General features: G+C 43.1%; 1 pseudogene; it reads left to right on the forward strand.

Moving 5' to 3' along the window:
• The first annotated feature begins 3584 nt into the window (after nt 1-3584).
• LOC132869233 (carbohydrate sulfotransferase 12-like) lies at nt 3585-4773 on the forward strand (annotated as a pseudogene).
• The last annotated feature ends 7539 nt before the right edge of the window (nt 4774-12312 follow it).

Raw genomic sequence — 12312 nt, forward strand, 5'->3', positions numbered from 1 at the left:
CCGAACGCAAACGGGCTGCCGACTTCCTCCATCCGCAGTGCGCGGAACCGCTGGTGCTGCTCGGGCGTGCGCCCCACGCGCTGGAGGACGGCCCAGCGAAGGTCAGCGTAGGCCAGCCGGCGGTTGGCGGGGAGCTGTAGTGCGGCCAGCTGCGCCTCTCCCGTCAGGAGGGGGAGGAGGCGCGCCGCGCGCTGCTCCATCAGCCACCCCAAGGCTTCGGCGACCTGCTCGAACAAAGTGATGAAGGCCTCGGGGTCGTCCTGCGGGCCCATCTTAGTCAAGGTAAGGGGAGACGGGCCCGCGGCCGGGGTGCTGGTGGACCCCGCCGATGCGAGGAGACGCCGGAACGCCTCTCGATCTTCCTGCTTGGCCAGCACCAGGGCTTCGAAGCGCCGCTCCTGCTCCTTTCGGAGCGTGACGAGTGCCTGGTGCTGGCTCTGCTGAGCCGTGGCGAGGGCGTGGACCAAGTCCGCGAACGGGGAGGATTCCATGGGGCTGCAAAGCTGGTGCTCCACCTTTGTCCCGGGTTTCAGCACCACTGTAGCGTGAATAACGTGTGGGTGGAGCACAGAGGACGGCAGGACAACGTTTAGATGCAGAGAAGGCTTCTTTATTTTGCCAACTTTTCAGTCTGAGCAGAGTAAGCCTAAATACACACACACACACACACTCTTGGCATCTGCTCCCGGGTTGCGCTCCCTCTGCTCTCTCTCTGCCTCCTTAAATAGGGAGCGGTTACTGGGAAAACACACACAAAACACAGGTTAACTATCGTCAGGTGTAGCGATTCTGCCACTCACCTTCCCTGGCTCTGCCCTCCTGTCACAGACAGACGCTTGACCACGCCCCCGCTGCCACAGTTACCTAATGGACTTCCAATGCCTACTAACTACTGATTTTATTTTAATGATTTTATTTGAATGACAGATGGCAGAACTATGCTAAAACTCTTTCTGCTGATTGAATGAATGAAGAGATCAAGCGGTGTGTGTGTCTGTGAAAGAGGGCAGAGACAGAGAAAAACCCACGGTTCATTGATCATTTCAGGGTTTACAGACTCAGAGTTTTCACTAAACCTGCTTTGTGAAACAGACCTCAGGTTTTTATCAATGAATCAATGCTCTCACATCCCACCAGATATTGTGTGTTGCACCACGTTTCTTATGGGAGGTTTTTTTTTAATACAATATCAGATATGTTTGAGTAGGCAACAGTATGCAGGCCGATCAGAAAAGTGTGCCTCGATCTGAAACGGCTTTTACCCATTTAAAAAAAAAAAGTTTCATACATAGTCTTCTAGTCTGAGAAGGGAGTAAATTGCAATAGGCTGTAGGTCCCGAGTCAGAATCGAACTACGTACCACACTATCATGAGGCATGCAGTGTAACCCCTGGGCTACCAAAGCGCATATAGTCCCTACCGTTTTCCCTTCACATACCGTACATAAATCACCTGTCAGATCTGTTGAATTAATTTTTAATTATATTGACATTGTGCTGTAACCGATGAGTAATTTCATTTCTAGGATCTCTCAGTGTGGTTGGCAGCTGCAGCAGTGTTGCGCTTCTTTCAGAAAACATATTCAAACTCGCTGTATGAGCGCACTAAAATCTTATGGCTTTTTAACTCACGGTGAAAGTCCTCCGGGTTGAATTAACTAACTGAAATCAGCTGTTCTCAGCGTTTGATAAACCTGCTTTGTGAAACGGACAATCACTGCTCTTCCCCGTGGAAAAATGAGGGATAGCAGCTGGTTTTCACACAAGCTGCTTAGGGGCGTCACCAGTCAGGACTGCATTGACTACATCATTGTGTCTGCCAATCGGCAGACAGTCAAGAACCAGTCAAGAACCAGTCAGGGGATGGCCAAGGGCCTGCAGAGGGCCAGTCATGGAAACGTCGAAAAGACCAATGAAAAATTCAATGGCTGTTATGGTATACATTTTGCGCTGAGTGCAAGCAGGGACTTCGGCAAAACTAACTATGACAGCATATCTAAAAGGGGAGAGCCAGAAGGTAACACAGACGTGAGGGTGTGGTGGGACATACAGCAGCCAGCCACTACACTGTCAACAAACCTGAGTGAGTGGGGGGCTGACAACATCCATCCATCCCAGTTTACCAAGCACCTGAGGACCCTCCAGATCTACTTCTTTACCTAATAAAACTATTAACAAAAGGCTTGACTAAACAGATATGTTTTCAGCCTAGCCTTAAAAACTGGGACTGTGTCTGAGTCCCAAACACTACTTGGAAGGCTGTTCCATCACTGTGGGGCTTTGTAAGAAAAGGCTCTGCCCCTTGATGTAGCCTTCACTATATGAGGTACCAGCAGATAGCCTGCATCTTTTGATCTAAGTAGGCGTGGTGGGTCATAAAGGACCAGAAGTTTGCTCAGGTACTGTGGCGCGAGACCATTCAGTGCTTTAAAGGTCAATAGTAGTATTTTATAATCAATACGAAATTTGATTGGGAGCCAATGTAGCATGGATAAGACAGGGGTGATGTGGTTATATCTTCTAGTTCTAGTAAGGACTCTTGCTGCTGCATTCTGAACTAACTGGAGCTTGTTTATGCACTTATTGGAACATCCAGACAGTAAGGCATTACAATAATCCAACCTAGAGGAAACAAAAGCATGAATTAATTTTTCTGCATCTGGCTGGGTCTCATCACATCGCTCCTGTGGAGGACAGCCCCATATGGACAGTCGAAAGTTGCACTTGGAAGATGGCTCTGGACACTTACGGTAATGTTTTTATGGCTGAGGACTACAGTTAACTTGCTAACTTTAGGATTGCAGTTGTCATGAACAGTTTTGCACTCAAGTTTCCATCAATGAACAGTTTACAAGTCCAACAAAAAAGACTTCATGTTAAAACTATAATGAATTTCCTGGTTTCATACTTTGTGACTATATAGGACACTGTTATAGAAGTAAGTTATTTACAATCATGGGTGGCACAGTGGTGTAAGTGGTTAGCACTGTCACTTCACAGCAAAAAGGTTCTGGGTTTGAGTCCAGTGGCTGACAGGGGCCTTTCTGTGTAGAGTTTGCATGTTCTGCGTGGGTTCCTCTGGTTTTCCCCACAGTTCAAAAATAAGCAGTTAGGTTAACATGGGATGGCCTTGGGCTGAAGTGCCCAAGAGTAGTGGCAAACACGTATGCAGTGGCTTTGCTCTCCAATGATGAACTAAAGTTTGTTATACATTTGTGCAGTGACAATAAAAGCATTCTTTCTATCTATTTCCTGGTTTCACAGTTATACTTTGTGACTATATAGGACACTGTTATAGAAGCAAGTTATTTATGATCACATTGTCTCTTATCACCCAAATTAGGGTGGGTCCCCTTTTGAGTCTGGTTCCCCTCCAGGTTTCATCCTCATGTCATCTGAGGGAGTTGTTGCTTGCCACCATCGCCACAGGCTTGCTCATTGGTTATAGAGGTAAAATGAGCTCATGATTAAAATCTTTAACCTTTTGTAAATCTGCTTTGCGAACAATGTCTATTGTTAAAAGTGCTGGAAAAATAACCTCCACTTGATTTGACATGACTTAAAATCAGTCACCTGACCAGTTAAATGTACTCCACCCTCACTCAGAATTACTTTAGTTCAGAATTGCTCATAATACTCACACTCTCACACCCATCTGATGAAATGAGCCAGTCTAAGTATATTTACGTGTTTCTTTTGTCCCGGAGCTTAATGTCTTTTCTGTTTTTTTATGCACAGACAAACAAAGGATGGACATGGAAGATATGTCAGTCACAAGACTCAGTCGTCTAACCCAGAAATTGGACCACAGCTGAATTCTGAGGAGCACGGTAGATGTGAGGCGAAGAACCATACAAGCCCAATGCCTCTGAAGCTGAAGATCAGACAGGATGCAAGAAAGAAGCTTGTTCATGACATGTGCAGCAATAACGACGTGGCCAATACCATGGACATCGGTCGCAAATGGCAGACGTTTGACCAAATTCCCCAGTCAGAGTTGAACAACCTGCTTGTCGATGACCAGCATGGAATAATCTATTGCTATGTTCCAAAAGTTGGCTGCACGACATGGAAACGGATCATGATCGTTCTGAGCGAGAGCCTGAAGGTGCATGGTGTACCTTAAAGGGACCCTGCAGACATCCCCATCGAACAAGTTCATGGATCCTCTGTACAGCACCTTAACGCATACCCAAAGGCAGTGATGAAACAAAAACTTGAGACATACAAAAAGTTCATGTTTGTCAGAGATCCATTTGTGAGGCTGATTTCAGCCTACAGAGATAAGATGCAAACAACAAATAATACATATTATATAAGAATTCGTCTGGGCATAGTAAAGAAATTTGGAAATTTCTCTATTCCACCAGCATCATTTGAGAAAGCACACGCTGATGACATTGTTCCTTCTTTCTACCACTTCATCCAATATATATTAAGCCTCGCAGAAAGCAATTACACAAAGTTTGACGAACACTGGCGACAAGTATTTCACTTGTGTCATCCCTGCCTGATTGATTATGACTTTATCGGGAAGATGGGAACTATTGATGAAGATGCTGCTCAACTGCTACGAATACTCCATGTTGATAACATTGTTGGCCTTTGACCACTGAAGAGCACAAAAACAGAGCAAAGTTGGACAAAGACCTGGTTTGCCAACATCCCCATGGAGTGGAGGAGGAAACTCTACAAAGTTTATGAGGCAGACTTCAGACTCTTTGGATATAAATATGAAGATCTAGACAATTTTGTTCCTGAAAACGTCATCTGAATTGTTTGTTGTGTTCTGTAGTATGATTATCTTTGTTCAATTGGAGTGGAATCTCGTATTAGGACTTGACATTTGTAGTTTAGTCCCCTTTATTGATTTGAATGGTGTGGGTGTTTTGGTGACAGAAAATATTATTCCTTGTTCTTACATGAAAATTGTCCTGTTTGAGCTCAGTGCCGCTTTTGCACGTTGTAACAATCAAATATCTCCTAGTTCCAGGATACAAATGAAGATTTTTAATTTGTAAATGGCACTGGCTGCTGCATTACAGGACTTGTATAACCTTCATCATAATCAAACACGTGGAAAATTATTATTGTTGGGTTTGGTTCAGTGAAGTCCAGAAATCCTGGCATGGACAATTTCCTGGTATTCTTAACTTTTGTAACTGATACTATTTTGTCAAGCTGGGTTGTATGACTAATTTTTCTGTGGATTGTATTTATGCCTGACCAAAATATTCATTAGGAGAACAACTTTAATATTCACTGACCTCGGGCGGGAAAATTCAGAAAGGCAGTGAGGCGAACAGCTGGCTGTGCTCACAGCTGATGGCGAAAGCCAGCAACTTTCTCCCTGGCTATATGGGCCCAAAGAAGATCCCCACTGCTGAGGAAGTCGATGACATAAAAAAGTCACTCGACTTCATAACGGAAGAAGTTTCTGCTGTCAGGCTGCAGCAGAAGAGCATACTGGACTTGGTGGAGGAAGTGAAAACGCTGCGGATCCAGAATGCGGAGAAAGACAAGCAGATTGCCGACCTGGAAAGCCGAGTGGCCGACCTGGAGCAATACTCCAGAATGAACGACGTTGTCGTCACCGGGCTCCAGGTAAAACCTCGGTCATACACTCGGGTGGTGACCAGTATCAGCGGGGAGGAGCCCGGGGAGCTGGATGTGAGCTCAACGGAGCAGCAGGTAGCTGCTTTCCTGCAGTCCAAGGGAATTCACCTGGGCTGCGATAACATCGAGGCTTGCCACCCGCTACCAAGGAGGAACACCAGAGACAAACAGACCATCATCATGAGATTCATCAGCCGGAAACATAAAGCTACACTGCTGAAACAAGGAAGGAAACTGAAAGGGACAAACGTCTACATTAACGAGCACCTGACAAAACGCAATGCTGACATCGCCAGAAAAGCACGACATCTGAAGAAAGAAAACAAAATTCAATCTACATGGATCACCAACTGCAAAGTATTCATCAAGCTGAACGGAGGAGGCGAGAGTTCTGGTCATACGGAACATCGAGGACTTGGACAAATACCAGTGATGCTATTGGGACTGGACGGTAATCAATGCCCACGTGACACTACACCAAACCCAGCCATGACACACACCGAAACTCCTTCATCCATTACCCGGAACACTACTTGGCTCACGCAAATGCTTGTTGATTATGAAAACCTGGAACTGAAACCACATGAATTCACAGATCATAAACTATTGGATACAGAAAATGACATAGACCCGGACAATCACTTTTTCTCAACCATTAATGACAATTGCCACTATTACACAGAGGAACAGTACAATCAGTCCACTAAGGCTGTGGGAAAATTATCAATAATACACTTCAACAGCAAAAGCATGTACAAATGTTCACTTCATGCAATAACTATACTTCAAAAAAGAGCTATAAGAATAATTCATAGTGCTGGATACCGAGATCATACTAATTCACTATTCTTAAATTCAAAATGTTTAAAATTCAGGGATATTATAGAATATAAAACTGCTTTAATAATGTACAAAGTAAGGAATTATAAAGTACCAAGGAATATCCAAACAATGTTCTTGGATAGAGAGGGGGGCTATAATTTTAGGGGGAAATTGAAATTTAAAATTCGCAGTGCTAGGAGAACATTAAAAATGTTGAGTATTTCTATTTGTGGAGTAAAGCTATGGAACAGTTTGAATGTGGAGCTCATGAAAGGTACAACTATAAACCAGTTCAAAAAAAGGTATAAGGAACAGATTTTTATGAGGTATAGGGAGGAGGAATTACAATAACATGCTATTGATGATATAAGTGTATATATGTGGGTATGGGTACATACGGATATCTCATCTCATCTCATTATCTCTAGCCGCTTTATCCTGTTCTACAGGGTCGCAGGCAAGCTGGAGCCTATCCCAGCTGACTATGGGCAAAAGGCAGGGTACACCCTGGACAAGTCGCCAGGTCATCACAGGGCTGACACATAGACACAGACAACCATTCATACTCACACCTACGGTCAATTTAGAGTCACCAGTTAACCTAACCTGCATGTCTTTGGACTGTGGGGGAAACCGGAGCACCCGGAGGAAACAGGGAGAACATGCAAACTCCACACAGAAAGGCCCTCGCCGGTCCCAGGGCTCGAACCCAGGACCTTCTTGCTGTGAGGCAACAGCACTAACCACTACGCCGCCCCCGCTATATATATATATATATATATGTGTGTGTGTACTGTGTGTGTGTATATATGCATAAGTATCTGTATATATGATTTGATTTGGTCGATATTATACTATGTTGGTATGTTTTCTTTTGTATATATAGTTTATTATGGTGGAAAGTGACGTTTGATTAACGGTGGTATAGAGGGTTAGAATTTGATAAGTTATTTACTTCTTCCTAATCCTTTCCGAGCATTATTATGTTATTGCCTTGTGGCTACGCTATTCTGTTTGTTTATGAAGATGTTTTGATGATTGCATTTTTTACTTTTAATTATTTATTTTTTGTTTGTTTGTTTGTATATCTTCTTTACTGTTCGGAATAAACCTCTAAATAAGTAAATAAAACCTCTTTCTTTTTCATATTCCTTTGTGAAAAGATCTTGCAATTTGCAGATGTGTTTTTATTCCAAACTTATAAAATGCATCACTTTTCTAATGGTGTACTCAGTTGTTCATGGATAAATAGTCAGTAAGTAAATACTACTCCTTATCAATAGACACAGTATATTAAAATATCACACTATATTGAAAATCACAGCGGTAGCAGTGTCTTCACAAATTACTCATGATTGTCTCACAACACACACTGTCATGGTCCTACCTGTGGGCTTCTCTCTTCAGGTAACATCTCCACTCAGCATTACCGGCCACGCCCACACTCACTTCCTCTTATTATCTTTCAGTGACTGTCATTGGCTGTTGCCAATCACCTGCTTTCCCCCTGTGTGTATTTAAGCTGCAGTTCTCCCAAGCTTCTGTGTCAGATCATCTGCAACTCTCAGCCTGATAACCTGCTCTGTGGTCCTACTACTCTGACTCCTGAAAATATCCTGTTCTGTCTGACTCTGTCTGCTCTCCAGCCCTGGTAACCTGATCTGCCCTCCGTTCTGTCAACTCTGCCTCTCCTGTACCTTCGCCTGATCTCCAGCTCGCTCAGCCCTGCTGCTCGCCTGCCTCTCCATCTGCCTGGTGTGAGTAGCCCTGCCTAGAGCCCTACTCTTCAGCCCTGGTAACCTGACCCTGCATTTCTGTCCCCTATCTTGCTACCTGATTTGTGACTGTGTTCCAGCCTGCTCTCTAACTCCTGCCTGCTGAGGGTCTGCTTGCTGGGAGACTGCCTGAAACCCTAGTACTATCAGCCTACAGCCACACCTCTCTAACAATGCCTGATCCTGTCAGATCTCAGAAGCTAAGTAGGGTTGGACCTGGCCAGTACTTGGATGGGAGACCGCAGACGTCACCACCAGCCATCCCTGCCTCTCAGTCCCCCTGCCATGGGACTTCACCCACACACATTCTCCCAACTCCCTTTTCCCCTGTTATTAATAAACTGTGATTTGAGCGCATTTGATCTCCTCTCCTGTTTGGTCCCTGACACACACACACACACAAATATATGCTTCCAAGACACACCTGATATTCATTCAAACTCACCATTTTATACTTTATAATAAGTGCCTGTTGGATTGTTTTTTGGCTGCACAAGTGACTTTCATCTCTCAAGGCACCTAAGGTGGTGGTGTGCTAGCATGGTGGGGTGAAGGACATGAGTTCACGCTCATCGCTCATGGTTGCAAGGTGGCTCCATACTACGATATCCGGCTGAAGGCTGAACATTACTGGTGACTGGCTCTGATTGATCTGAAACATAATTAAAAGGAGGAAATAAAGAAATTCCACAACCATGTTATTTTTGGTGGAGAGTTTGAGATCTGACCATTTTTGCAACATAAGCTATTATTGCATGTTGTATATAGGCTATCATGGATGTATAAATAAATATTCAAACATCAGCTGGATTTTGAAGGTCAGTGGCAAAGCTGTTGTCTACAGCAATGATTTCTTTACACGATGCACAAGGCAGAGAAGTTTCTCTTTTTGGCTGTGTTATGTCTCTCCATGTCATAAAGTCTTGGGGTGTGGCCTCTTAACTGAGAAAATATTTCGTGATGTTAGATTTAAATGACAATGATTCTCAGCTGCCACATTTTTCAACACCTGATCGTTCTTATGTTGATTGGCAAGATTTGAACGTTTCATGGATCATACATGATCCCTGTCATGCAATGATTTCTACACTCAAATCTGTGCCATTTTTGATGCTAGATTGATAAATGAGGGCCAATGTCCCTACTCAGAAACATTACACTAAAAGCGAGTCTGACAGGATATCTGAGAGGATTTTTAATCTCTATCAATAGTCTCAGACTGTACATCTTATCTGCTCACATTGTCATTATCTGTCAGGCCAACACAATTTGACAGGATTCTGAGTTGATTTCTAAGTATAAAAAATGGTATACATGTATAAAAAAAGGAGTCATTGAATGACTATTTAAGACACAGAATTAGATGAGAGTAGCAGTGTGGTGAGATCATTGTAATTAGGTGGCATCATATCATTGTTATATTTTTGCTTCTTGACAAATTTGCATGAAATCTCACCAGAAAGATGAACTGATCTAATGGAAATCCCCAACCTGCACATCACATTTCACTGTCATTCATAACACTCTTCAGTCTTCTTTTACTTTCCAGATGAGGTTAAATTTCTTTGATGTTTTATGTAAACTCGAAGTAGTGTTTCCAAAACACGAGTTGGATGTGTGTGTGTTTGTGTTTATACAGTTAGGTTCATAAATATTTGGACAGAGGCAACATTTTTCTAATTTTGGTTCTGTACATTACCACAATGAATTGTAAACAAAATAATTCAGATGCAGTTGAAGTTCAGACTTTCAGCTTTAATTCAGTGGGTTGAACAAAATCTAATCTCATCATCTCTAGCTGCTTTATCCTGTTCTACAGGGTCGCAGGCAAGCTGGAGCCTATCCCAGCTGACTAAGGGCAAAAGGCAGGGTACACCCTGGACAAGTCACCACAGGGCTGACACATAAACACAGACAACCATTCACACCTACAGTCAATTTAAAGTCACCAGTTAACCTAACCTGCATGTCTTTGGACGAAACCGGAGCACCCGGAGGAAACCCACACAGACAACATGCAAACTCCGCACAGAAAGGCCCTCGCCAGCCACGGGGCTCAAACCTGGACCTTCTTGCTGTGAGGTGACAGCGCTAACCACTACACCACCGTGCCACCGGTTGAACAAAATGATTGCATAAAAATGTGAGGAACTAAAGCATTTTTTAAACACAATCCCTTCATTTCAGGGGCTCAAAAGTAATTGGACAAATTAAATAATTGTAAAAAAATGTTCATTTCTAATACTTGGTTGAAAACCCTTTGTTGGCAATGACTGCCTGGAGTCTTGAACTCATGGACATCACCAGACGCTGTGTTTCCAACTTTTTAATGCTCTGCCAGGCCTTTACTGCAGCAGTTTTCAGTTGCTGTTTGTTTGTGGGCCTTTCTGTCTGAAGTTTAGTCTTTAACAAGTGAAATGTATGCTCAATTGGGTTGAGATCAGGTGACTGACTTGGCCATTCAAGAATATTCCACTTCTTTGCTTTAATAAACTCCTGGGTTGCTTTGGCTTTATGTTTTGGGTCATTGTCCATCTGTATTATGAAACGCCAACCAATCAGTTTGGCTGGATTTGAGCACACAGTATGTCTCTGAATACCTCAGAATTCATCCGGCTGCTTCTGTCCTGTGTCACATCATCAATAAACACTAGTGACCCAGTGCCACTGGCAGCCATGCATGCCCAAGCCATCACACTGCCTCCGCTGTGTTTTACAGATGATGTGGTATGCACTGGATCATGAGCTGTACCACGCCTTCACCATACTTTTTTCTTTCCATCATTCTGGTAGAGGTTGATCTTGGTTTCATCTGTCCAAAGAATGTTCTTCCAGAACTGTGCTGGCTTTTTTAGATGTTTTTTAGCAAAGTCCAATCTAGCCTTTTTATGCTTGAGGCTTATGAGTGGCTTGCAACGTGCAGTGAACCTCTGTATTTACTTTCATGCAGTCTTCTCTTTATGGTAGATTTGGATATTGATACGCCTACCTCCTGGAGAGTGTTGTTCACTTGGTTGGCTGTTGTGAAGGGGTTTCTCTTCACCATGGAAATTATTCTGCGATCATCCACTACTGTTGTCTTCTGTGGGCGTCCAGGTCTTTTTGCATTGATGAGTTCACCAGTGCTTTCTTTCTTTCTTTCTCAGGATGTACCAAACTGTAGATTTTGCCACTCCTAATATTGCAGCAATTTCTCGGATGGGTTTTTTCTGTTTTCGCAGCTTAAGGATGGCTTGTTTCACCTGCATGGAGAGCTCCTTTGACCGCATGTTTTCTTCACAGCAAAATCTTCCAAATGCAAACACCACACCTCAAATCAACTCCAGGCCTTTTATCTGCTCAATTGAGAATGACATAATGAAGGAATTTCCCACACCTGCCCATGAAATAGCCTTTCAGTCAATTGTCCAATTACTTTTGGTCCCTTTAAAAACAGGGTGGCACATGTTAAGGAGCTGAAACTCCTAAACCCTTCATCCAATTTTAATGTGGATACCCTCAAATGAAAGCTGAAAGTCTGGACTTTATGTCCATGTCCTTTATATAATTATAACTTGAATATGTTTCAGTAAACAGGTAAAAAAACAAAATTTGTGTCAGTGTCCAAATATATATGGACCTAACTGTATATCCTGGCCTTCATGTGGATGTTACTTTGACATGCACCACCTTCTGACAGATTGTTGCAAAGTACGCCCCTTCATGAAAACAGTTTTCCCTAATGGCATTTGTCTCTTTAAAGGCCCACTAAGGTGAGAATGTCGATTTTTTTTACGATACATCTGAAATAGTGTATTAATGAGATGCAACTCTGACTTAGGGACAAACCCGAACTCTTTACCTTTAAAACAAGGCTGAAACTATGCGTTATATCACACTTGTACGGAAAAAGGCGAAAATATTGCCAGAAACACCTGAGCTGCTTTCTGAATGGTTTCCGTAAGCTGTGACGTCACTTCCAGACTGGCCATATTCAACAAAATGGAAAAATAGAAAAGAATAGAATGCCTTTATTGTCACTATACACATGTACAATGAGAATAAAAGCAACTCCAATCACAGTGCAAACAGTATAAAAATATGCAATACAAAAAAAAGGG

Source organism: Neoarius graeffei, chromosome 2, assembly GCF_027579695.1.
Source record: "Neoarius graeffei isolate fNeoGra1 chromosome 2, fNeoGra1.pri, whole genome shotgun sequence".
NCBI classification, from domain to species: Eukaryota; Metazoa; Chordata; class Actinopteri; order Siluriformes; family Ariidae; genus Neoarius; species Neoarius graeffei.